The sequence below is a fragment of the Panthera onca genome, chromosome A2 (genome assembly GCF_046562875.1).
Source record: "Panthera onca isolate mPanOnc1 chromosome A2, mPanOnc1 haplotype 2, whole genome shotgun sequence".
Lineage (NCBI taxonomy): Eukaryota > Metazoa > Chordata > Mammalia > Carnivora > Felidae > Panthera > Panthera onca.
The window spans coordinates 59,403,295-59,430,614 of NC_138340.1; the positions used below are offsets into that span (position 1 = coordinate 59,403,295).

Sequence of the window (27,320 nt, forward strand, 5' to 3'; positions counted from 1 at the left end):
AACCCACGTGTCTTTGTCCTGCTGTGACTACATTGGTGTCGCTCCCTCCTGACACTTCCCTGTACAATGTTTGCTATTCTTTCTGAAATTAAACACTCCATTCTCCACCTTCTCAGTTTCCCCCCGTTTTTTTTGTTTGTTTGTTTGTTTGTTTTTTTGAGAGAGAGACAGAGAGAGTGAGCAGGGGACAGGCAGAGAGAGAGGGAGACAGAGAGAGAACCCCAAGCAGGCTCCGCACTGTCAGCACCAACCCCGATGCGGGGCTCGAACTTATGAACCGTGAGAGCATGACCTGAGCTGAAATCAAGAGTCAGTCAATCAGCTGAGCCACCCAGGGGCCCCGATTTCCCATTTTTAAAATTATGAAACGTATACACCATACAGAAGAATGTGTAAAAACAATTTTATTTAAGAAAAAGAACAAATACCCAGGCTAAGCACTGGAACTTTTCCAGTCTCTTAGAAATCCCTGGGGCATCCTCTTCCTGACTTCTGTGGTGTACCTTGTCTGGCTTGTTCAATTTTATCATCCAGGTATGTGTCCTTAGACAGCAGCTTGTTTAGTCTTGCCTGGTGGTGAACATAGAAATGGAAGCCTTTTCCCTTCTTCTTCGGGGACTTGCTTTTTTGCTCAGCATTGGGAGAGTCATCTGTGTTGGCTCATGTGCCTGTGGCTCAACCGTTTTCATCACTGCATGGTAGCATTTCATCGTAAGAATATAACACAGTTATTCTGTTTTACTGCTATTGACACTGGGCTGTGTCCAGTTTTTTCTCTTACAAACAATGCTTCTAAAGCCAATTGTGTACATATCTCCTGATGTGCAGATACAAAAATCTTTCTTGGGTGCGCACCGGTGAGTGGAATTGCTGGGTTAGAAGATATGCTTTTGTTGTTTTCCTGGGTGATACCAAACCATTTTCCAAAGTGGTCACTCTACACCCCATAAACAGGGAATTCAGGTGTCCTTTGATCTATTTCCTTGCCAACATTCTGTATCATCAAGCTTTTAAATTTTTGCCACTCTTGGATGACTTGGTGGCTCAGTGGGTTAAGCGTCTGACTTTGGCTTGGGTCATGATCTCTTGGTTCATGAGTTCAAGCCCCATGTTGGGCTCTGGGCTGACAGCTTGGAGCCTGGAGCCTGCTTCAGATTCTGTGTCTCCCTCTCTCTGCTCCTCCCTTGCTCGCTCGATCTCTCTCTCAAAAATAAAATAAAGAATAAATACTAAATTTTGCCAGTCTGACCTACACTGTTATCATGGCCATATAGTATCTACACACAGGCCTGTGTCTGGGCTCTGTTTTATTCAATTGGTCTTTCTGTCCTCCGTTCCATTCTATATGTCATGATCACAAATCCTTACAATCACTCTAACTATCATTTCCTAATGGACAGACACACAAGATATTCCATCAGTTCCATAAATGTGCATGTTTTCCCACACACATCTCTTCTGGAACCATCCACCCTCTTGCTCTGTACCATCTGTGTCATCTGAGGGCTCCCTTCTCCTCCTCCTTGGATTGAATCCATGCAAGGAGTGTCTTCTGCTTCTTTGATCTACTTTCCTGCTTTGGTGGAGCATTCCCTAGTAGCTCTCCGAGAGAAAGTCACAGGAGGTGAACTTTTAAGAATTGCATTTCCAGACATTCACCTGACTGATAGTTTTGCTGGGTACAGAATTCTAGGTGGGAATAATTTTATTCTTCTGGGATATTTAAGGCATTTTGTAGCCCTTTGTGACAGATAATATTTCCTCCAAATAGCCAGAGTAATATGTCCAGCCCCGCATGTGTTTCCAGAACCTTGCTACTGCCCATCAGGACACAGAGACTATTTCTTATCCCTTTAAGCCTGGAGGCCTTTGCAACTGTCTTGACAAATAGTATGTGGCGGAAGGGAGGTTGTTTGGCTTTCCAGGCTCAATCAGAAGGGATGATAAGATTTCTTCCTGGCTCTCTGTCAGGCCTCTCAGCCCTGGAAACCAGTGTCCACGTGATGAGGAAGTCCTGGCCACGTGGAGAGGCCATGTGTGGATGTCCTGGCTGGTAACCCCAGCTAAGACTTCAGCCGAGAGTTTGCGTCAATTCCCAGAAATGTGATGAGCAATCTTGCAGATCACTTCGACTCCCAGACTTTGAATCACCTCAGCTGATGCCAAGTGGAGCAGAAGCGTAGTATCCCCACTGAGGCACACTCAAATTGAAGATCTGGGAGCAAAATAAGTGTTGTCACTATTTTAAGCCAGTAAGTTGTGTTGTATTTGTTATGTAGCCAACGCAACCAGAATTTCTCTACGCCAGCTATTGGCTAAGTAGGCCCTGAGGATAAGACGGGGAGTGGGCTATTTCCCGCACCTAAGGAGATCATAATATATTCGACACGGTGCCCTCAGACTCGGCCGTGGATGGCCCTCCCGAAGGGTAGGAGGCATGCTGGTGGGTCTGCTTCTCTGGGAACGTTTGGTCAGATTGTGCTAGTGACAAGGGGGTGATGAGAAGTTGGATGCTTTTGCCTGTGCTGGCCCCCTTTGTGGTCCGGTGGTCCGGGTAGTGTCTCACCTCTGCCCGCTCCAAGTCTGGCACCCGGGGGCCGGAGAGCAAGCACAGCTCTCTCCTCCTAAGTGTGGACTGAGTGGGGATCTAGGAAATGTTTGTTGAACTGGGCTGGAGAGCCATACTCCTAAGGCTTTAAGAGGCAGACTTCAGACCTACAGGGCGGGCAGAGCTACTGGGCTCTGGAACACGGTTGCCCAGTGACAACCAGAAATGCACAGCCCCTCCCGACCCACATGAAGCAGAAGGGGGGTCACCTTGGGGAAGAGTGTGGCCTTCGTGAAGGAGCTCTGGTGAGCCTGGAACGGGGGCAGAGGGGCCCACGGGGAGCACGCAAGGGCTGAGCTGCTGACAGCTGGGTCCTTCTCTGCCCCCGTCGTAGGTGGGAGCCAGGCAGGTGTTCGTGCTTGGGCTGAGGTTGGAGATGAGACCTTGGAATGACCCCTGGGGGGTGGGGGACTGACTGAGCAGTGTGAAGTTATTCCTTCAGTCATTTAAGGAAGACTTATTGAGCCCTCATCACCCGCCAGGCACATGGGAATGCAGAAAAGAACAAAAATAGTCAAAATCTCTCCCCTCAAAGATCCAACCTTCTCATGGAGAAAGGGAGACAATGCATAAACATCCCAACAGGCAGCAGGCTGGATGGAGAAGAGGCAATGGCAAGAAAGCTGAACCTTGGTAAGGGCGCTATGGAGGGTCTGGGGTGGGGGAGTTATTCTGTCGTACAGAGTGGTCAGCACAGGTCTTCCGGGGAAGGGGACTTTGGTCCAGGGACCTGAAGGAGGTGATGCTGTTCGTGTACCTCTTCCTGGGAGACATGCTGTCCAGGAGCCCCGGGTGAAGTGGGAAGCGGTTGGTGGGTTTTGGACCCAGGACGATGTGGCAGGGTTCTGGATGCTGGGAAGAGGGGCAGGGTCGCATGTACATGGTGAGCCTTTGCTGGGCGCCACGGGTCATGAGACAGAGAAGCCAGTGAGGGCCCCGGAGGTGACTTTGGCCTGAGCACCCAGGAGCGACCAGAGCACGCGGTGAGTGACCGCTGGGCTCTGGAGGAATTCTCAGTCCCCAGCCAGGGCTTGGCGGTCACTCAGCAGGGCTGCAGCGTGCCCGTACATTCCAGCCGGCAGCAAACCTTTATTGCTGTCGGGGAAAGAGGATGCAGACGTAAATCATTTGTTCAGTCATTTATTCACCCAGCAAACGTGTACTGAGCTCCTACTATCTGCCCGGCACGTGGCAGGAACTGGAGGTCTGTGGTGGTCTCTGTCCCCATGGAGCTCACGGCCCCTTAGGGCAGAGGGATGTGAATCAGATGATGACTGTCACAGGGAGTGAGCAAAGGGCTTCGTGGACAGGAGAAGCACTAGAGGAAGGCCCCTCCAGGGTCCATGTGAGCTGGAGAGGGTGAAGCTGAGGCGGGGAGGAGGAGGGCAGAGAGGTGGCAGGGATGATGGGGCTCTGAGGAGCAGAGGGGTTGGGGACAGGGACAGCGGGAAAGCCCAAGTCGGAAGGCTGAGGGAGAGCCGAGCCAGCAAATCAGGATGAAGCAGGACCCAGAGGGGCAGTGACCCACGTGAAAGGCCAGAGGTCAGGAAGGCCCCGGGGAGCTCAAGGAACTACGTGGAAGTTTCCGTCAGCTTTTGCCCTGTAACAAACGGCCCCAAAATGTAGTGCTTAAAACAACAGCCACTGAATTTGCTTGTGATTCTGTGACTCTCCACCTGGGCCCGGCAGGGCTTGCTTGCGTGTCTGAGGTCAGCGGGCAGGTTGTTGGAGCTGGGGGCCTCGGAGGTCCTGGGTGTGAGAGGGCTCCTCCTTGCTCCCCTGTGGGCCAGCCCGGGCCTGTCCCGCCAAAGCCGGGCAGGGGTGTGGGTGGGAGCTGCAGGGCCTTAGGAAGCCCAGGCTCAGAGGGGCACAACCTCACTGCTGCCACGTTCTGTGGACCAAGGTGAGTCACAGGCCAGCCCAGACTCAAGGGATGGAGAGGCAGCTCTATGTCTGGACGGGAGACCCGGAGGGATGACGTCGCGCTTGCCGTGGTCAATGGGCGGACCTCGAGAGCAAGGGGGGGTGTGGGGTGGCCGCAGGGGGTGGAGTCTGTGTTGTGCAAGGGGAGACCACTCACCTGGGGACTTCAGCTCATTAACATCTTTCAAAAGTTGGGATGGATTGGAGCAGACAAGAGCACATGTGGGAAGAGCCGTGGCTCTGGCCTCTGGATGAGAGGGAGGTGGTATGGACAAACCCAGGGACTAGGGAGGGAGAGGCTGAAAGAAAATCTAGAGGACCGGGTAGATGGTCGGCTGTAGGGCCAGGAAGAGGGTGTTGGGGTGACTCTTCAGGATCTGGACCTCAGAGTTCCCCGCCCAGATGACTTGGAGCCTGGCCCCAGACCTGCCCCTCCAGGAGGGAGGGTGCATCACAGGAGTGTGCGCCTTGAGGCCCAGGAAAAGCAAGGGTGCTGTTTGTGGATGTGGATGTGGGTGTGGACAGAGCGTGGGCCCCAGTGTTCATGCACGTGTGTGCTAGCCCTGAAGCTCTGGACGGATCCGGGACGGGAGGAGAAGCAGGTAGACGGCGCCTCTGTTTCCCTCTCACCCCGGGTTCCACAGATAGTAGGGGTGAGCCTGCTGGGGTCAAGGGAGAGCAATCACCGAGGGTTGGTGGTGTTTCAGAGACATTCATGTTGAGCTACAAACCGGTGGCTGGGTGCAAAAGATGGGAATTCAGGGGAGAGGTCCCAGCAGGAGACGGAAATTTACAAGTCACTGGCAAAAAGACGGCAGACAAGGCACGAATACAGATGAAGTCACCTGGAAAGGCCGATCCCAGGGCATAGCATCGTTCCAAAGTTTTGATGAATTTCAACGAGAGCAGGGGAAAAAAAAATGGTTCTCCCCTTGGGATAAATATCTTACTTGAAAGAGAAGTAAATATCAGAAAATGGCTGATTTCGTTATTTGATGAGATGAAGAAGGCCTCAAATCTGTTGCACGTGGACAAGGAAGATAAAAAGAAAAATCAACAAAGTCCAGGCGGTAATACTGGAATAATGGCTGGATGTGCGAAAACGGGAGATGTGGTTGACAGGCATCCAGAACGCGGGAGTCAGAAGCTCGGAGGCCTGTGGACTGACACGGGAGTTCCTCTTCAGGGCAAGACAGATAGTTGCAGCATAGAAGCCAAGGGCCTTCGGGGGAGGAAAAAGCAAGGAAGGATGTAAGCCAGCGTGGATGAAAATACGCCCACTAATAAACCAAACCAAACAAACTTGAAAACTCAGTGGTAACATACAGCTGGGACATGTTTACATATTTTGCAGAAAAATGCTGAGCCCCCAGAAGCTTGCTGGCAGAAGACAGAAACTATTTTTTAAAGACATGAGCTTCGGGGTGCCCGGGTGGCTCAGTTGGTCAAGTGTCCGACTTCAGCTCAGGTCATGATCTCACAGTCTGTGGGTTTGAGCCCCACGGGCTCTGTGCTGACAGCTCAGAGCCTGGAGCCTGCTTCGGATTCTGTGTCTCCCTCTCTGTCTGCTCCTCCCCCACTCATGCTCTTTCTCTGTCTCTCAAAAATAAATAAACGTTAGAAAAAATTAAAAATAAAATAAAATAAAGACATGAGCTTCAAACTGCACCCCTGAGAAACAGCCCTGAGTGACAGAAGCCCTCCGGGGGCAAGAGTAAGACAAAAGGATTCTACAACCAGCTAAGTAGCGTTCCTGATCCTTTCTCAGACTTGGAGTTATTGTCTGTCCCAGCCAGCTGCCCCTGGCATTTTTCTTCTCTGTTTAACAGATGGGGAAACTGAGACCCAAACATCTGGAGGCCACACAGCTGGCAGGCCTCTGAGCCTCTGGCGGCCTCTTCCCCTGCATGGTTATGCCTTCCCCAGTGGTCAGTATCCCCTACATGTGGGCCCCCCTCTGTCACCAAGCATCCTTCATGTGACCGCTACTCTTGACTCCTGTCCGTCAACGCCTCCTCCAAGGCCCTGGTACACAGGCTCCCCCTACCTCTGGTCCCATGTCCAACCCTGTCTGCCTGCTCTGTTGGACAACCTGCACCATCCCAAGGGGGTGTCAATGCTTATGCTCCTGAGCAATGCTCTGTGCCTGGGGCCGCCACCCTCCCGGGTAGCGATCATCCTGGCTCCCACCTCCAGTGTGGGGTCAGGGGTGGGGAAGTGGGACTGCCTGGCGGTCAGACCCGAGCTTGACCTTCTGGGCCTCTGTTGCCTCCCATCTCTGATGAGGACTCAGTCTTCTATTTTCTTTACAGATGTCCTTCCTCAGGATGAAGGTTGTGACTTTTTTTTTGTCCCAAACTTATGGCTCTTCAAGAGCCTGCGCTCTGGCTTCAGATGACTTGCCTTCAAATCCAGACTCTGCCATCTTTCAGCTGTGTGACCGGGGGTGAGTTCCTTCACATCTCTGTGCCTCAGCATCCTTACCTATAGGACGGGACCATGAGCGCACCTGCTGTATAAGGCTATGTGAGCATTAAGTGAATTAATACTGGCAAAGCTCTTGGAATAGAGCCTGGCCTGGGCTAAGCTCTTGGTCCCACTGTGTGTCCTGCTGGATTCACGCCGCGGCCGCTCCCCTGCCTCAGACACCTTCATCCATCTTACAGAGTCTCCAACTGCTCTCCTGGCTTCCACCTTATACAACCTCGCCCCTCTCCTTTGACTCTCCCTGTGTTGCTGTGGCCACACTAACTTCCTTGCTTTCTTAGCTACCACAGGCCGGCTGCCTCAGGGCCTTTGCACCCTCTCCTCTTCCCTTCCCCTAGAAAGACTGCTGTCACTTCAACAAGCCTCACTCCCAGTGGCCTGTTCCAGACTGCCTCCTGCGTCTCTGGCCTGGGGCTCCTGAGCACAGCACTCTATTTCAGTTCTTCTCCACCGTGTATCCCCCTTCTGACCTCTCCTATCATTGCCTGTGTGGGCCTTTCTGCTGTCTGTTTTCTGTCTTCCCCGATAGAACGCAAGCTCCTCGAGGGCAGAAGTCTTTGCCTGTGTGTTTGCTGCCGTGGTTCAAATGCCCAGGTGGTAGCTGACATGCAGCGGTGACTCATAATGCGGACTGAACTGGGATGTTGTGTCTGAGGCGGGCACATTCTTCAGGGCCTTGCACGGAAGGCGGAGGCCTGCACCCCAGAACCCCGCCTGACTGCCACATGCCCCACTGCCCGGCCCACAGTTGGAGGCTCACTTCTCGGGCCCCTAGCTGTTCTCGCCCCCGAATTCTCCTGGTTTCTCCGATAGTGGCAACACGCCCAGTGCTGTATGGGACACATTTGCTCTTGCAACAAGTGGCCAGAGGCACAGAATAAAGTCCTGGTGAGGACCGAACCAGATAAAGAGCCATTTTCAGGCAGCTAAAGAGGTCTTGCTCCTGAGGATGAAGGATGGCCTGAGGCTGGGTCAGTGTGGAGGGCCCAGCCCTGCAGGGGCGAGATAGTGATCCCTCTCCCAGCCTACAAGAGGAACGGGCAGGGCTGCTGGTGGGGCCAGCAGTAACTGGGCAAAGGGGTTAGGAGTGGGTTAACCCAATTCCCTTTGATTCTCTTATCAAGAGCCAGTGACACACCTTGCAGATGTTAACCCAACTTTAAAAATGCAAATATCCTTGACCTAGCTCCACCCCCCCCCCTTCCCCTTCCCCTTCCCCTGCTCGGCCCATTATGCTACAGGGGGCGCTGGCAGTGAATGGTGAGTCACATGCACAGTGGAACTGAAGTATCAGGGAATATCCGCTGTATCCACACAGAACCACCCCAGGGAGATTGTTAAGAAGTGTGTGTGTGTGTGTGTGTGTGTGTGTGTGTGTGTTAGACTCCACTTTGTGTATTAAAGATGGACACGCTTTTCTGCTTGGCAAACCCATGGAGATGGCCTCAGGGTGGCCTCTGGGCAGGGGCACTGTGGGAGGGGGTGACAGTAGGAGGCACACTGGCTCTTTATTGAACACCCATTTCCACTTTTTGACTTACTTGCTGTGCGCATGAGTTACACAGAAAACTCTGCTACCCTGAAAACAAACATAGGCGGCCATGGTCCCAGCAATGGGCATGCTGGGCACACACTCACTCACCAGGCACGGACTTCCATTCCCTTCGTGCCCTGCTCGGGGCTCAGCACAGGGAGGGCGCCTCGGGCGTTCTGTTTTGGTTTTAAATGTTTTTTGTTTGTTTGTTTGTTTGTTTTTTTAATTTTAGTTTCTGGGAAAGAGAGAGAGAGTGCGCGCGTGGGAGAGGGAGGGGCAGAGAGAGAGGGAAAGAGGAGTCCAAGCAGGCTCCGTGCTGTCAGGTCCAATGCGGGCCTCGATCTCACAACCACGAGATCATGACCTGAGCCAAAACCAAGAGTTGGACACTTAACCGACCGAGCCACCCAGGCGCCCCTGGTGCGTTCTGTTTTGAACCAGGGAGAACCCATTCATAAGTCACCAGGAAGCCGACTGAGAGAATGTGGCAGCCCTGAACCATGCGAGCCCAGGACCGCAGATCCGGGGCTGAACGGCAGGATAGTGAAGAGCTCTGTGCAACTCCTCACTGGCCTTGGCTGGAAACAAGCCCTTCCCTCTGGCCTGCTGACCTCTGCTCCACTGCCTGTGCTGACCATGCTACGGACACACTGGTGTTGTCTCGGTCTGTCTCACCTCAGTGCCTTTGCATGTGCCGAGCTCTTGGCTAGAGATGCTCTCGTGTGATTCTCAGCCTGGCTGGGCCCTTCCATGTAAGAGAAGCCTGTCTTGACATTGCAGTATAACTATGCCTTCTGTTCCTCTTTTTTCCCTGTCTCAGTCTGTGGCTGGTTTTCTTCAACCACGTTACAGGTAAGCTCTCTTCCCGACAGGTGTTCCTGTAAGTGCCAGGGAGCAGGGGCTGCGCTGACCTTGTCTGCTGCCTTCTCCTCAGCACCCAGAATGGAGCCTGTACCTGGTAGCTAGAGCACACACACCTGTCTCCTTGATGCCATCCCTCCCTGGCCCTTCTGCCCTGATTCTCATGGCCCCAGAGCCCACAGGAGTCGGTAGGGGGAGTCCTCTCACGGCCCCCAGTATACCCACCCCATGTGGCCTCTCCCATCTCCCCCCAGCCTCACCTGGGGTCAGTACCGGTGTGCACAGGCAGGGCAGGAAGCCATAGGGTCCCGGACGGGACATCCTCCTCCCTGGATTCCCTCCTCCCCAGTAAGATGGGGACAAAAACAGTCAAGAGGATGATGCGGTGAGCCAAGGGAGGTGAAAAGCCAGAGAGGAGAGCTTGGGCAGGTCCCAGGGAGTGGGGACGGGACAGCAGCAGGAGCTGGCCATCTGGAGCGAGAGTGCAGAGAAGGGAAGCAAGGACCCTTGTCTGCAAACGCAGTGACCCCCCCCCCCCCCACTTTAAAAAGTACCCGTCCTCTGGAGCAAGCCTGAAAGGGACTCTTCAGGGGACAGTGACTGTCTTGGTGCCTGCAATGAACTTTGATGTTTTCCTTCCTTTCCCCTTCGATTGTACCCTTCGGTTTTGTTCCGAACAATGCTGATTGCACTTCACTAAAGGGATCGCCATGACCCACTTACTGGGCTCTAACTTGCAGCTGGACGTAGAGGTAAACACATCTGGCAAGCAAGCATGGAGGGAAGGTGCCATCCAGGCCTGGCTCTGCCGCTTCCCGTGCCCCTCCCCCCAGCACGTTGGGGTCGGGGAGATGATGAGTGTCACACACCTTCCTCCATCCTGCTGGGTTGGGCTGGTCCCCCCACCCCAGATGCCACCCCAGGCTGAGCTCGGCCTCTGTCTGTCGTTTCTTGCTGTGCCTTAGGAACATTCCAGCATAATCCCCTTTAGCTCAAATGCCACACCTGGGTGGTGACACACCCAGGGCGCCCTGGTGTGGATGGACCAGCAGGGAAGAGCCCTGTCCCGACCTCCAAGGGTGCCCTGTTCCCAGCCACTCCTCTGCCCTGCGCCCCACTCTGCAACCCCTGGGCTGCCCGTGGCCTGGTGACAGAAGGGGGCACCTCACACAGCCCGCCCTGCCCTGGCGCTCTGACCAGGGTACGCCTGCACCTTCCTGGTGGGGAGATACTCTGAGTGTCCTGGCTGCCCACGATGCCTATGTGCCTTGACACCTGTGCTCTCCCCTCACCCACCCTGGGCCCCCACTACATCTTGCATCTTGTGTTTTCTGAAGAGCCCCCAAAGTGGAAAAAAGCCCTTTCTGCAGGAGTCTAATCCAACCCACAGGCTGGTCCTGGGGTTCCACCTTCATGTTCCCAAGGCCATTTCCTCTGCTGCTAGCCCGCCCCAGCCAGCTCTGGCTCTCACCTGGCTCTTCCATTGGCCCCACTCTGCTCCCCACCCCTGTCAGGGACCTCTGCTATGTCCTGGAGGCTGACCTTGCACCTCAGAGGGGATGTCTGTGTGGTTGGGCCAATGAGAGGCAGACAATGGGAGGTGGGAGCAGAGAGGGGTGAGGCATTTCCCCTGAACCAAGGTTCTGGCCCGCTGCTGGCCCCTACCTTCCCACGCGGTTCCTCCAGCTCCTTCCGGCCTCGGTGGGGGTGACTGGTTGTGGGACTGCCCCTCACCTGCCCCACCTGTGCGGAGCGCCCTGTCTTTAACTCAGTATCACCCTTTTGAGGGCGTTGTCTGTCCTTCCGGGACTCTGGCTGACTGACTGACACACCCCAGACACTCCCTTTTGCATACAACAGCAGGATAGTCTTTTTAAAACCTCAGTCTGGTCCAGTCTCTCCCTCCCCTAAACACGCCCGCCGTGGACTCCCACTGTGCCGAGCAAACAAACAAAAATCTTTATTTCCATCTACAACAGCCTGGCGTTAAACTGCCAGTTGCAGCCCCTCAGGGGGTCAGGAGGTTAATTGCAGGGGTTGCATTCCTTTCCTTTCTTCTTCCTCCCTCCTTTTGAGGAGAGCAGAGCAGAATAGACAGAATAGAAAACCCCAGCACTCAGTGCCGGGAGCGCGGGTTAGGTGATGGGGTGAGACTTTTGCTAACACACAAGCTGGCGAAGCCGGAAGGCGAAGTTTCACCGTGGGTTGCGGTGTGCTGAACGTTGGAATCCCTGGCCTTCTCTGGCCTCCTCTCCATTGCTCCTGCCTCACCCCCACAACTGCCTGGCTCACAGCCTCGGCTTCCTGTCAGCGCCTCAAACCCACATGCTCTTTCCCTCCTGAGGCCTTTGCATGTGCTGTTCCCTTGGCCTGGATTGCCTTCCATTGGCTCCTTCTAAGAACTCCTCCTCACCCCAGTGTCACCTCCTCAGAGAGGCCCTCCCCGGTTGGCCACCCTGAAGCAGCTTCCCTCTGTCTGTCCTGGTCACAGGACATTGGTTCCTTAGAACCTCCATGAGGACATAAAAGCTGTTGGGTGAGTATTAGTAACTGTTCCTAGCACTTATTCGCATGAGGAGTTACGCCATGTCCCTTTATTCCTCTCCTTGCTTATTCCCACTGGAATAAAAGCTCCAGAAGATGGGCTTTTGCCTCTAGTTAATGGCTGTATCCCCAGACCAGTACTGGGTACACGGTAAGCACTGCCGTATACCCGGGCCAGTACCGGGCATACGGTAAGTTCTCCATAAATGCGCGCCAGGTAAATGAGTGGATGAAGTGCTCCTGTAACAGAGAACAGGGAGGTTTCAGGGAAGCACATCTCAGGATGCCTTGCGTGTTTGGCGACCCTGGGTGGGGGCTGGGACTCAGAGGAGTGGGTGTGGGTGAGATGGCTGAGGGTCCTCGAGCCTCAGGCTTCGGCCCCTTGCCCGCCCTGGGCCCCGCTTGTGTCAGCACCTACGGCTTGCAAGGTCCCACACAGCCCTGACCTGACAGCTGGAGCTCCCTATGGGTCCCTGCTCCTGGGACGGGTCCCTTCCTGTGGCAGAAACCTCGAGGATAGGCACCAGGAAAGCCCCCATCCTGCCTCTGCTGTGTGTAGGTGGTGTCACCAGACACAGTCCTCTGTGTGGCTCCCCCTTCAGCTGAGAAGTCAGGATGGAAAGCGATACGTACTGTAAGGACCGAGGGAGATAGTGTGCTCTGCTGAAAGACTGATGTGCAGTGTGACATTGATAGTAAATCATCCCAAACTGGGGGCAGAGTGGGTGCCCGCTGGTTGGGCCAGTTGAAGAAGTAGCTCCTGGGTCCCACGATGGCTCGTCCATTAAATGTCAGTGGTGGTTCCTGAAATGCCACTGTCTGGACCCTCCCCCCACCCCCAACCTGGTAGCTTCTCCCGAATCCTCTTCTGTAGGGCAAATGCCTTTGGGAAAGGCCGTTTGATAGGGCTCGATAGGGCTCCTGCTCGGCTCGCTGTGGAAAAGAGTTTTTCTTGAAGGTGGGGATTATGCAAAAGGCCAACTCATGACAGGAGGAAGTGCTGAAGCCCAGAGAGTGTGCAGGGAAGACTGGTCATCCAGGGATGGCTGGCCTTGACTTTTAGACACAGGGGACGTCCTAATCTTAGCACACACCCATCCAAATAATTCCAGCTGGACTAAAGAAGCAAGTGAGAACACCGAACCGTGACAGCACTGGAAGCAATGCAACAGGGGTCACTATGCAACAGGGCGAAAATGTGACTAATCCACAGGTAACCCTGAAAGAGAGCAATTTGCTAGATATGACCCCAAAGGCAGAATCCTTAACTGCATTTGGCTCCATCAATCTAAAAAAAAATCCTGCAGCTTCAAAACGTGGCTGGTCACATCCCTGGTGCATAGAGTTCACGCATCCTTCCTGTGCAGTTCCTACACACCGGTAAGAGAAATATCAGTATCTCTATACAAAGTAGAGATAGGACTCCATGAAGAAACACAAACTGCCAGTAAAATATAAACACAGGAAAAAATGCAACTTCACCAATAATCCAAGAGATACACATGAAAACAACGGCACTTTTTAAAAAACCTGACACACTGGCAAAAACTGCCCAAAATGTTGTCACTTTTTATGAAGTGCTAATATTCAGTACCGACCAGGATATTGGAACTTGGGGATTGAGATTCATTGATGGCAGGGATCCAGATTAATATAATTTTTGGAGGACAAATTGGTCAAAGAAACCAAATCTAAAAATACCCCTTGACTCAGAAATCTCACTTTTCAAATTTATCTTTAAGAAATAGTAGGATAAGTACACAAAGACTATTGCAGTTTTGTATATATGAAAATTTGGAAACAATGTAAATGTCCTTCAAGAATGGATTTGGTAGGGGGCACCTGGATGGCTCAGTTGGTTAAGCATCCAACTTTGCTTGGGTCATGGTCCCATGGTTCATGGGTTCGAGCCCTGCGTCGGGCTCTGTGCTGACAGTTCAGAGCCTGGAGCCTGCTTCGGATTCTGTGTCTCCCTCCCTCTCTGCCCCTGCCCCACTCATAGTCTGTCTCTCTCTGTCTCTCTCAAAAATAAATAAGCATTAAAAATTAAAAAAAAAAAAGAAAAAAGAACAGATTTGGTAGGATCCCTATGTTATACAGCTGAAACTAATATAACATCATATGTCAACTATGCCTCAATAAAAAATAAAGATACATTATTTAAAAAAAAAAAAGATTTACCAAATATAGAATACTAGGCAACTTAATAAAAGTAATTGCTATTGGGGCACATGCGTGGCTCAGTCGGTTAAGTATCTGACTCGATTTCAGCTCAGGTCATGATCTCATGGTCATGGGATTGAGCCACGCATCAGTCTCCATGCTGGGTGTGGAATCTGAGATTTTCTTTCTCTCTCATTCTCTCTCTCTCTCTCTCTCTCTCTCTCTCTCCTGCCCCCCCACTTGCTCTCTTTCAAAAAAAAAGTAAAATGTTTAAAAGTATCTGCTTTTGGGGCGCCTAGGTGGCTCGGTCGGTTGGGCGTCTGACTTTGGCTCAGGTCATGATCTCATGGTTCATGAGTTTGAGCCCCACGTTGGGCTCTGTGCTGACAGCTCAGAGCCTGGAGCCTGCTTCAGATTCTGTTTCTCCCTCTCCCTCTGCCCCTCCCCTTCTTGCACTCTGCGTCTCTCTCAAACATAAATAAACATTAAAATTTTTTTTAAAAAAAGTAACTGCTATTAATTTATCATTATTGGCACAGGAAGAGGTACACAATATATTGTTCTGTTTGAAAAGGCTCTAGAAACAACCCAACTGTCCATCAATGGATGAATGGATAAGCAAAATGTGATAGAATATGGTTCAGCCTTTAAAAGGAAAGAAACACTGTCACATGCTACAACATGGGTGAGCCTCAAGGACATTCTGGTTCATGAAAGAAGCCAGTTACCAAAGGACAAATATTGTATGATCCCACTCCTATGAGGCCCCTGGAGTGGTCAAACTCACAGAGACAGAAAGTAGAGGGGTGGATGCAGGGGCACGGGAAGGGGAATGGGGAGTTAGTGTTTAATGCGGACAGAGTCTCAGTTTGGGGAGATGAAAAATTTTGGAAATAGACAGTGGGGATGGTTGCACAACAGTGTGAATGTACTTAATGCCACTGACTGCACATTTCAATGGTTAAGATGGTCAATTTTATGTTACATGTTTGTAGTCACGAGTTTTACAAAGTCTCTAAAATAGTATGTATGATGTGTTTCCATTTTTGTAATATAGCAAGAAAACGTTAACAATGATGGGATTACAGATGAGCGTTTTCTTCTTTTTTATACCTGTTTGTATTTTCTGATTTGAGGGCAGTGAGAGCATTTACTACTATACTAATGAAAAACCTATTTAAAAAATAACATACCAAGTTGCACAATCAAACGATATTTTTTTTCTGGTTACAGAAGTAGTATATATTCATTGTAGAAAATCTGGAACAGTGAAAAATAGAATGCTAAAAAAAGATCACTTGTAATCCCATTATTCAATATAAATACTTTCATTTAAAAATTTTTTTTAGGGGCGCCTGGGTGGCTTGGTCAGTTAAGCGTCCGACTTCGGCTCAGGTCATGATCTCACGGTCCGTGAGTTCGAGCCCTGCATCGGGCTCTGTGCTGACCGCTCAGAGCCTGGAGCCTGTTTCAGATTCTGTGTCTCCCTCTCTCTCTGCCCCTCCCCCGTTCATGCTCTGTCTCTCTCTGTCTCAAAAATAAATAAACATTAAAAAAAAATTAAAAAAAAAAAGAAAAAAATTTTTTTAATGGTTATTTTTGAGAGAGAAAGAGAGAGAGTGAGAGAATGAGTGGGGGAGGGGCAGAGACACACACACACACACACACACACACACACACACACACGCGCGCAGAATCCGAAGCAGGCTCTAGGCTCTGAGCTGTCAGCACAGAGCCCAACGCAGGGCTCGAACTCACGGACCTTGGGATCATGACCTGAGCTGAAGTCGGATGCTTAACCGACTGAGCCACCCAGAAGCCCCTCTAATGTTTTCTATAAACATATATTCTTTACATAATCACATATAGAATAACTCCTACATAAATTTTTCATCCTGCCTTTTTTCACTGTAACTTTTATCAAATAGTCTTATGAAAACCCAATTTAAATAGATAAATGATATTCCACTACATAGATGGGGCATTGTTCATTATCACTTTCCTTTGGCTGGACATTCATTCAGTGGTTTCTAATTTTTCTCAGCTGGAAGCAACATTGGGAAGAACAAGCTTGTATAGAAATCTGCCAACAAATCCGATCACTTCTTTGTGATCAGTTCCTAAAAGTAGACTTACAGACTGAAAAGTGATGTCTATATTGCAAGGTTGCTTTCTGGAAATGTACCTCTTCCCAACAGTGTTATAACTTAAAATGTCCTTGTCAGTTGGATGAAGACAGCACGTTTTCATTTGTGTTCTTTTGATCAGTGGTGATGTTAGAAATTTCCCTGTGCATGCACTGGCCATTTGCGCATTCTGTTTACATCTTTTTCCCACTTGGGTCACCGTTTTCCTTGTTGTGTTTTGAAATGACAAGGAGGTCCTCCCTGAATCTGCCAGGCGGCTATTGTCAGGCTGGCGTGGTGCCTGCCCAGTGCTCTCGGTATCTTCGTGTAAGTCCAAGATTCTGACACAGACCCCCCCCTGCTTACCTGTGAAGCCTGCCCTGTGGGTGCCGATCAGTGGTCACTTCGCAGCCCCACTGGTTCCCTGTGGTTTGCTTGGGGCCCGTGATAGCTAGCAACTTCCCGGACTACCAGGATAGGCACCTGGGGAAAGGAGATGGGGACCTCAAGTACAAGGGTGGCTTAAAAAGCACACACTAAACCTCGAGGGCTTTAACTAGGCAGGAATGACTCACCAACTCCCTGTTATCCATCAACATCTCTCTGCCGGAGCGAGGAGGGGCCGGATTTCACTGGGAAGGTGATTTTGATCCATCTTCATTTCTGCATGTGAATTCAATTCCTTCCATTGAACCGCGGCTCTGGCATTTTTCTCTCATAATTTCCATCTGTCGCTTTGATTTGGTTCTCAGGTGTGTCCATTCTGCTATTCAGTCTTGGTTGGGTTTTCATGATTACTGTGAACGCTTATGTTTTCGAATGTTCTTTCCTGTTCTCTGAATGCTCCTTTTTCATAGTGGTTGGTTCTTATTTTACAGGTTTGCTATTCCTGTGGTGATAACAACAGCGCCTGCATCACAGAGAAGTTGTGTGGCTTAAGCGAAGTGGAAGTTGTAAAGCACTTAAAATAATGCCCAGCATATAGAAAATACTCATAAATGCTAGCCCTTAGCTCCAAGCCTGGTGTATAACAAGCACTTAATAAAAAAGTTACCTGACGTATTAGCAGCAGTTCATAGAAGCTTTTCCAAGAAAGTTTGGGAGCTCGGGGGCTGTGTCAATGGCCTGGGGTGCATTGCTTGCCCCCGGCCTCCCAGTACAGTCGAGGGAGCCACCCACAGCCTGATTTCACCTTTCCTTCCCCAAGACTGTGCCTCAATGGCCTCGAGAGACTATTGGTTCAGAGTCTTCCACTGAGGACCCCTCAGAGGCTATTTTGGCCAAACGTTTGGTGCAGAGAGGAAAACAGTCCCACAGAGTATATACAGTGACTCGCTCTGATCTCTGCAGCTGGAGACAGGACAGGACTGCAAGTGTCTGGCTTCCCAGCCCCACTGGCAGACAGACACAAACCCGGCCACACAGCTCACACCCCAACCTTGTTTTCTCCCAGTGACAGTGGCTCCTTCTGCGTGGTGGCCTTAAAGGGCAGAGACATCCCTCCCCTTTTTCTTTCCCCTTCCCACGGGCTAAAGCCCACGTGTAGCTGTGAGTCGTCATGTGGGAGAGGGCAAGGCCCTGCAGGGAAGGAGCCTGGCAGGCAGCAGTCTGGCCTGGTGGGTGGGTGCGAGATGGATTCCTCTCTTATTTACAACGCTGCTAGTCTCAGAGCCAGTGTCACATCTTTGTCCTGGGCCTCCCCCCTCCCAACAGTGGGCTGGAAGCTTGGCTCAACCCCAGGCCTGTGCCCACTTGGCTGCTGGTCACTACTTGGACCTCCAGAGCCATGCAAGATCCCCTAGGCCTAGGTGCAGTGGGATCGTCCAGAGGTGTGGGGGTAAGGACAGTAAGGACTGAGTGACAGAAGATGCTGAAGAGGCAAATGCCAGGTGTCACTGCCGGAGCTGGGCTTCATCTGTCTCCTGCCCTGGGAATTGTGTGAGGTCCGATGCCCTGACCCACCCCCTCCAGGCTCCCACCTGACACCTTGCTAGGGGACCCTTTCTCCAGACCCTTCTCCTACTGCCCCTTCCCAGGGTTTCAAAGCCTTCTCCAGGAAGCAGCAGATGCCTCCCAAATTCCCATGACCTCGTTATTTTCCGGAACCTGAGCACCACCTCCTGCCGGCTGGGCTGCGTGATTTCTAGTAAGTGACTTCACCATGCCTCTGTTTTCCCATCTGTAGCATGGACCAAGTAGGAGGGGGGCTATGGGGGTTAAATAAAGTCACCTGTTTAAAGAGATTAGCACAGGGGCACCTGGGTGGCTCAGTCGGTTAAGCTTCCAACTTCAGCTCAGGTCATGATCTCATGGTTTGTGGGTTCGAGCCCCGCATCGGCTCAGTGCTGACAGCTCAGAGCCTGGAGCCCGCTTCAGATTCTGTGTCCTTTCCTCTCTCCCCCCCTTCCCCACTCATGCTCTGTTGCTCTCTCTCTCTCTCAAAAATAAATAAACATTAAAAAAAAATTAAAATAGATTAGCACAGCGCTGGGCATACTTCCTGCCTTCCCCTTGCCCACTTGACTTTTGCCCAGGGGACTCCTGCTGTTTCCAACCAGTGGGCCCATTAAGTTGTATCCCATGCAGGGTTGCCGAGCGCCCCCCAGAGGAAGCTTTCCTTCTCCACTGACTTGCTAGGCCAGCAGCCAGCTTGGATGATGATGCTTCCCCCTTCCCGGGTACACGGAGGTGGGGTAGATGCAGCAGTGAGAGCGCTGGTGGTCTTGTGAGGACTGCTGGTCCCAGGACTGCAGGCTGGTGTGAGGTCTGAGGTGGGGGTCCGCCTCTGCTGCATCCAGCCGTTCTGGCTCCATCCTGACTCCTGACAGGGAGATCCTCTCTGAGTGGCAGGGAAGGGTACAGGTGGCCTGGGAGGAGCGGCAGGGTGAAGCAACAGTGGGGACGCTGTCCTGGGGCCAAGCTCCACAGCCTGGGATGGGAGAAGAGAAGTCTCTGGAGCGAGATAGTTCTCAGTTCTCTTTTTGTCTTTGCCAGTGCATTTGCTGTGTGACCTTGGGTGAATTGCCCACCTCTCTGGCCTCAACTTTCTTTTCTGTAAAACGGGAAGAGTCAAGATGTGAGCGCTGCCCCCCGTGTCACAGCGCCGGGCCTGGCACGCCGCAGACCCCGCCCTCCTCCACCTGTCTCAGAGTGCGTGGCTGTGAAGGGTCCAGCATAGACCCGGCACATGGTAAGTCCACCCTCTTTCTCCGCTGCCCTCTCCGGCAGCCTGGGACTGGTGAGGCTGCTTGGCACCCCTTACCATGAGGCAGATCTGGGCTTCCTGCCCTCGCCGGTGGTGGTAGGTGTCAGCAGGAATTGGATGACTAGGGAGGGCTGGCCGCTGTGATTGGCCGTGCTGCCTCCATGACGTGAGTCCTCAGTGTGACCCTCACTGAGGGGGCCAGGAGCAGGGGCTCGAAGGCCTCCTCTGCCTGGTGGCCTGGCTCGTGTGTCGGGGTTGGGACAAGTGTCTACCTGATTTCAGCAGGCTGGCAGCTCCTGCATTAGGGGAGGGGCTGCATCTCAACACTCCCTTCTAGCCTGGTGTGCACTGTCCAGCGTGGTGGCCGCCAGCCGCATGCGGTACCTTACTGGACAACAGGCATACATGGAGCATCTCCTGCCTCACAGAAGGTTCTAGCGGATAGTGCTGCTCTAGATTTCTGTACAACTTCACTCCATGAGCTGGGTGCTGCGGCGGTCCCCGAGATGGCTGAGAAAGGGTCCAGCCCCCAGAGAACTCATTCACTCACTCATCATACAATAATCAAGGACCTTCTAGGTGCCGGGAGCACATGGTGATGACCAAGGTGGACCTGTTCCCTGGCTTCACAGAGCTTCCTGTTCTACAGGTAGCCAAATCTCTGCCGTTAACAGAGACTCGAAGTAGTGTTGGCTTAAACAAGCTACACTTTGAGTTTTCTCTCCTTGAAATCCCACGCTGGTGAGGCAGTGCACTCTGAGGCTGTTTGGGTCTGTATTCCTTCTACCTTGTCCATCTCTCCAGCAGACAGCATTGGCCTTGTCTGCCCGCATTCCAGCCAGCAGGGAGGAGGAGGGAACATGGAAGGAGGCATACCCCTTCTCTTCCCAGGGGAACTCAGAAGGGACAGCCATCACTTCTGTGTACATCCCATTGGCTAGCCGCAAGAAAGGCTGAGGAATGCAAGCTTTCTTTGGGGCAATACTGTGCTCTGCTGAAAACTGGGAGTTCTGGGAAGGGATGGATAGGGATCTGAGGACTGGCAATCTTTGCCCCAGAGAGACAAGCGTGAAAGAAATGAACACACATAAATGGATAAACCTTGAAAAATTCTTTGAAGGAGAGGCACACAGTGTAGGGAAAACATATAAAGGAGGTCAGGTAGGCTTCCCTGAGGAAGTGACATCTGAGCTAACAGGAAAGAGGGGTAAGAGGGCTCACAGTAAAGGAACAAAGGCAGTGGTGGGTGCAAAGGCCCTGTAATCACAGGAAGCATGGCACACTTCGGAAACTTAAGAAGGCCTGGTCCACAAAAGAATATGCAGAAATCTATGGACAGGGCAGATACAGTCCCCAAGAATGGCCCTTAGAAAGGAGCTACGTGGTGTTGGGACTCAGATACCTACTCTGTTCCAGGCACCTTTCTAAGGTTTCTGTGTGTGTTAATGCGTTTAATCCTTGAACAACCTATGAGACAGCTATCCGGGCCAGTTCTCATCTTCAGAGAGCAGATGCCAAGAAGGGGTTAGACGTGCAAGAGGCTCGTGGGGCAGTGCCTGTGGAGGATGAGGGGAAGGAAGTAGGAGCAGGAACTGGCAGGGAGAGCCTTCGATCTGGGTGTGGGGTTGGCACCCGTGAAAGGAGAAGGGAGGAGGGAGGATAAAGAGGGAGAGCCTCGGGCTGCAGTGCAGCCGGGAGACAACTGGACCACACTCGGTGGAAAGCCCCCGGGGTCAGCCTGCCTGTGGGGAAGCGGGGGTCAGGCAGGAGCGGTGGCTCCAGTGCCTAACATCCTGGCTTCTGGGTGAAGCTCGGCTAGATCCCCAGGTGGGGCTGCTGCTGGAGGCAGTCAGTCAGCAGTGCTCTGTGTGGCAGCTCTTTAAGAGAGACTGAGCAGGACACCTGCATGGCTGAGGAACGATTGTTGCTGTCCCCGCATCGTAGGTATGGTGGCCCACAAGGGGAAACAATGTTCCTAGAGTTACGCAGCTCGGGGGTGGCAGGAGCATGATGTGAGCCCAGGCAGGTCAGTGCAGAGTCCTTGCTGTCCTTGGGTGGGACAAGTGGGGCAGGAGGCGCGTCACTCAGAGCCATGGATGCCTGGGGAAGTTAGGGCGCAGACCTTTTACTGTGATCATGGGGAGCCAGTGTGGGCTCTGAGGCAGGAGACTGCTTTGCCTAGCCACCTGCGTCCCCCCGCAGCATGGCCATCCTGCTGCCCCCACACATGACTAGGTGGGAATTGCTGGATGAAGCACTGGGTGAGGGGGGTGCCGGGATGGGGGCACCCTGGGGGGTTATGATGTTACTATATCCCCCCCAGTTCGTACGTTGAAATCCTCAGTACCTCAGAATATGTACTGTATTGGGAGACACAGTCTTTACAGAGGCAATTGAGGTAAAATGAGGTCATTGGGGTGCCCACGCATCTCACCTGACAGGTGTTAATAAGAAGAGAAGGTTAGGGCCCGGCCCACGTGAAGAGTCGGAGAAGGCCACCATCCACAGAAGGAAGCAGAAGGAAGCAGGATTGCTTCATCTTGATCTCAGACTTCCGGCCTCCAGAACCGTGCGGAAATCATGCGTATTGTCTGAGCTGTCTGGTCCGTGTTACTTGTCACAGCAGCCTGAGCTTACTAGTACCCCGGGGCAGAGGGGCAGGCCTAAGGGGTTTTCCTTGGGAGACGCCTGGTGACGTCTGCGAGGTGTCAAGGGGAGATGTCTGGGGAGGATTTGGAGCTGGGGGCTGGGGGGAGGCCAGGGCCGCAGACATCCCATGCCTCATGGATGAGGTTTATGGGACCACACACAGGGCTCCTGCCGGGGGAGCAGAATGGCAGAACTGGCGAGGCCCACCAAGCATGTTCGGGACAGGCCCTGCCAGGCCTCGTGTCTCGTCCAAGCCATCTGGCTGTGGGTGTCCCGGGCCCTGCGGCGGGCCCAGCCCCTCAGCCAGGCCTCGGGAGCCTGCAAGGACAGGGCCGCACGGGCCCGAGGGGGCAAGTGTGTGCGGGCCCTGCCATGACCGCGTCATTGGCCCCTGCGAACAGGTGCCCCCTCTGAGCATCATTTCCTCATCTGTGATGCCGGCCTCTGGGGTGCCGTGAACACACAACAAAGTGAGCATCTTTGAAGTGCGATGCGTGCGCCTCCATATTATTAACCCGAAAGCTGGAGATACCCAGCCAGGAGGGTTGCCCCCAGACGGGCCTGTGGAAGAGAGACTTTGGGCGAGGATGGGGGCGCGGTGGGAGGCAGAGGCTTTCTGGGCAAAGGTTAGGAGAGGAGGGGCTTCAAGCTCTGCCAGGATGCCTGAGAGGAGCCGCTCCCACTGGAGAGACACAGCCAGCTGACAGTGACCCACAGGGGACAAATGCAATGTCATGTTCCTCCCATCCTCACCTGTCACCAGTGCCTCCCACTGGCCAAACCCTCTCGGAAACCAAAGGGCCCCCGTTCATGGTCTGTGCAGATAAGCCTCTGGGGGCACAGAGCAGGGGCAGAAGGGCAGAGAGAGATCTGGAGGGGCAAACACAGAATGTGCAGCACACAGAAAGGGGGCATCATTCGCTTCCTTTGTAGACACAGAAGAGACAAGCATAGTACGTACAATTAGGTCACATGGAAACAGAAATGCTGAGCGGAACTGAGGCCGAGTGCAATTTTACTCTTCATTTCATGCCTTTCTGCGGTGCTTCAACACTAAAACAATGTGCAGGCATTACTTTTAAAAGAATTACTCAAGGGGCGCCCGGGGGGCTCAGTCGGTTAAGTGCCTGACTCTTGATTTCAGCTCAGGTGGTGATCTCAGTTTCTGAGATCGAGCCCTGTGTCAGGCTCTGCGTTGATGGTGTGGAGCCTGCTTGCGACTCTCTCCCTGCCTGTGTGCTCTCTCTCTCTCAAAATAAATAAATAAACTTCAAAAAAGAAAAGAATTATTCAAACAAATGGCTTGGATGTCAGTCCAAGTGGCTTGGGCTTGCACCTGCAAGGGGACAGAGAATCTACACCTTTGGTTCCATCCATAGTGTGGCCACTGTTTCATAGGCTTTCTTGTATTTTCCGGCATTCCAGAGCACGTCCTGGACTGCCTCCTCTCCAAGGGGGCCTGGACATACGCTTCTCAGCAAAGTTGCTCCCTCCTCCCCAGGAGGGGCTCCTTGCTGCCCTGTTAGAGCTCATTTACTGCCATTATCCAGCTGCCCCCTGGGGGGGGGGTGCTGTGTGCCAGGCTTCCCATTCCCCAGCATTGCCCAGTGCTGCTAACCGCCTGTCCTCAGTCTCTGGACCTTTCCAATGCCTTTTCCCATCTATTACTGTTTTGGCTCCTCCAACAACCCTGGGAGGTAATGAAGTCAGGGGTCCTGGCACCCATTTTATAGATAAGAAAGCTGAGGCTCTGATGGGCAAAGTAACTTGGACGGACTCTACCAGGACCGGAGGCCAGGTTGCCACAAACACAGTCCCGCTGGGCTGAGACCCAGCCTGCCTCCCAGTCTGGAATTCTAGCAGATGTCAGAGAGACCACCATTTATGGCAGAGATGGGGAGGAGGGAAGCTGAGGAGCCCTCTGTCTCCCGGAGCTGTGCCTGTGTCCTCGAAACAGGGAAAGCTGGAGCCCCTGCCCTAGAGGTGAGCCCCACTTCTGTCCCTGGGGTCTTTGCAACCGTTCAGGGCTGGACAGGTACCAGGGACTCGGGTCCTTTTCTGTGGGAGATGATGTACAAGTAGGGAAGGAATTAATTGCGTGGGAACGTTGGGGGTTTTCATTGCTATGAAGAGAAATATTTCTTTCTCTTTGTCATCTGTTTGGAAAAACACTACCTGGTTTCTTTTTCTTCTAACAGAGTCTCCCCACAATATGGGGAGAGTTTTTCTACTTAGATACAGCCATACCTAACTACTCAGGTGGACATTCAGCTACTTAGGCTGCCAGTGTCCCCACATTCACTCATTCATTTATTTATTTTCTCAACAAAAGTTTACTGAGGTCCTACTACATGCCGGGCACAGTGCCACAAAGGATAGGCATGTGAGACCTGGTCTTGCCTGCATGTGGGAGAGGTTTTTATGGGACTATGTCCCCAAGAAAGGTAAGTTTGAGCTGATGGCTGAAGGATGAATACAGCTCACCAGGCCAAGGTGGGGGCTGGAGGGAGGAGGAGACTGAAGCAGAGAGAAGGCACCCTGTACAAAGGCAGAAACTAGCTTGAGGGTGCTCTGGGTCTCTTTGGGGAAAACCGTTCTAATTTCTCCAGTGGCCAACTCCTTAACTCATTTGGGGTAGGTCCCTCAGCCCTGTTGAATTCCTCTCAAGCCGACCTTTTTGCTTTAAGTCAGAAATTCATTAATTCAATAACTGAGCACTTACTATGTGCCTGATGCTAGAAATATGAAGGGAACAGGTGGAGAGAAATCACTGCTTTGGTGGTGCTTACATTCTATTAGAGGAGACAAAAACAAATAAAATATAAAATATATAATACATTAGCAGGGAATAAATATCAATTAAAAAGTTAAACAGGATAGGGGAATAGGAAATACTAGGGAGAGTGTTAACATTAAGAGAGAGAGAGAGAGAGACAGAGTGCGAGTGGGGGAGGTGCAGAGAGACAGGGAGACACAGAATCCGAAGCAGGCTCCAGGCTCCCAGCTGTCAGCGCAGAGCCCGACTCAGGGCTCAAACTCACAGACTCACGGACCGTGAAATCATGACCTGAGCCGAAGTTGGCCCCCCAACTGACTGAGCCACCCAGGCGCCCCAGGGAGAGTGTTAACGTTTTAGACTGGGTGGTTAAGGCAGAGCTCCCTGAGAAGATAACATGCAGAGAAAACCCTGAAGGAGGCGAGAGAACCATGTCATTTGCGTGGAAAGAGCTTGTACAGGCAGTGGGAAGAGCACATGCAAGGGCTCTGAGGTAGGACTGTGCCTGGTATGTTTGGGGAACTACAAGGAGGCCAGTGTGGCTGGAATGATGTGAGCAAGGGGAAAAGAGTAGAGTGTAAGGTCAGGGATCTAATTTTGGGGGGGAGGCGATCCTGTAGGGCATTGCAGGCTGTGATGCTGGGAACCCCTGGAATGTTCTGAGCCAATGAGAGACATGATCTGACTCAGGTTGTAACAGGAGCACCTTGGCTGTCCTTCAGTTTCTTCCCCTCCCCCAGTTTTATTGAGACATAATTGACATGCAGTTTTGTATGAGTTTAATGTCTACAACATAACAGTTCGACACCTATTTTGTGAAATAATTACTGTAGTTTTAGTTAGCAGCCATCATCTCATATAGATATAATAAAAAGGAAACGAAAAAAAAAGAAAAAAAAATTTTCCTTCTGGTGAGAACTCTTGGGACCCACTCTCTTAATCACTTTCCTGTATATCACACAGCAGCACAGTGCATCACGTTGCACATGACTTCCTGGGACTTAGTTCTCTTACACCTGAAAGTCTGTACCTTTTGATCCCCCTTCTCCAAATCCTTCTCCCCTGACCCTCTGCCTCTGGGACCACAAGTCTGATCTCTTTTTCTATGAGTTTTTTTGTTTGTTTGTTTTTAGTTTTTAAAATTTCACAGAGAAGTGAAGTCACACAGTATTTATCCTTTTCTGCTTTTCAGTTTCTGACCACCTACGTGCTGAAGCTGCTATGGGTGTATTTCACCTTTAACACCAGTGTCCCCTAACCTGTCCCCCCCCAGCCCCTGCCACCCCCAGCTGGGTTTGGCTCCTGGTGGCAGCAGGAGCCACATCCCTGGCCCCAGCTGGGTATACAGGGAGGACCACATGACCCAGGGGCAAGCACCAGCCTGGACTTAGGAGCCCAGACCCACAGCATTCCAGAGAGCAGGGAAAGGTCCTGGCTATGAGTACGCTGCTCTGGCAATACACTGGGAGAAAAGTGGAGGGAATGCTCTCTATCTCCCAGGCCAGGAAGGGAAAGGATGTCACTCCTTAGAAGGAGCTCTGCCCACGTGTCCCTGTGTTGCCCAGAAAAATGCCCTCCGGGGGCAGGCGGACAGGCTCTGCCTCACCCCCTCCTCTCTCCTTACCAGCCGAGTCACCCGGGGAGGACCCGTGGCCCCTCACAGTCCATGTCTTCATCTGTAAGCTGAGGATCCAACAGGAGTGTGAGTTAAAGGGCGTTAGCAGGGTGCGTGGCACCGTCGGCTCACTGCCACCTCTTGGGCAAGTTCCTCTGGGCCTCGCTCTTCCCATCTCCGCGCGGAGTGCCAAAGCGTCCCGGGACTGCTGCGGACCACAGCAGCCTGAGAGTGAAGCACAGGTCGGTCCTCAGGAAGGTGTCCCTGACATGGGGGTGTCACTGATTCGAGGCAGGGGTCAGACGCCCTAGGCCGTCCTGGAGGCTGGGAGGCTCCGAGGCAGCGCAGCGCAGCGAGCGTGCACTTTCCCGAGGGTAACCGTGATCGCTAGGCAGAAACACCGTACCGTATTTCTCCAACAGTACGTCCCCAGGGTAACCCCCCACTTTATCCGGCCCACAGCCGGAGGCCAGCTGCGGGTACCGGAATGGAGGTGGGAGTGAGGGTGGCGGTAGAGGCCAGACCTGCCCTGGCGGCCTCATGACGCCCGCCCCCTCCTGGACTCCATTTCTCGCGGGGCCCGCGGCCTGTCTCCCGTCCTCACCTGGGGACCGACCTGCAGAAGCGACGCCTGCGGACTGCGCGAGGCCACGGCCGGGATGGGGGGAGGGGAAGTGGCCGGAGAGCCCGCGCTGCGCGCAGCCGACAACTCCCGAAGCCAGAGCAAGGGGCTGGGGGCGGGGCCAGGGCCGGGGCCGGGGGCGGGGCCGAGGCGGGGCCGGGCCCGGGGCGGGGCGCGTGACGCGCGGCGCGGGCCAATGGGGCGCGC

At 52.7% G+C, this 27,320-nt stretch overlaps 1 long non-coding RNA gene across 6 annotated transcripts; it reads right to left on the reverse strand.

Moving 5' to 3' along the window:
• Positions 1-3,732: 3,732 nt before the first annotated feature.
• Positions 3,733-27,233, reverse strand: LOC132678949 (uncharacterized). 6 transcript variants are annotated; one of them, XR_013554079.2, is made up of 5 exons: positions 26,501-27,231; positions 18,877-19,298; positions 16,822-17,156; positions 15,314-15,380; positions 3,733-5,753 (listed from the first exon to the last, which is right to left on the reverse strand). It is a non-coding gene; the product is annotated as an uncharacterized LOC132678949 (long non-coding RNA). The 6 variants fall into 6 exon arrangements; XR_013554082.2 differs by lacking the exon at positions 15,314-15,380 and having other exon boundaries at positions 26,501-27,230; XR_013554081.2 differs by lacking the exons at positions 3,733-5,753; positions 15,314-15,380 and having other exon boundaries at positions 15,856-17,156; positions 26,501-26,716; positions 27,096-27,233.
• Between the last annotated feature and the right edge of the window lie 87 nt (positions 27,234-27,320).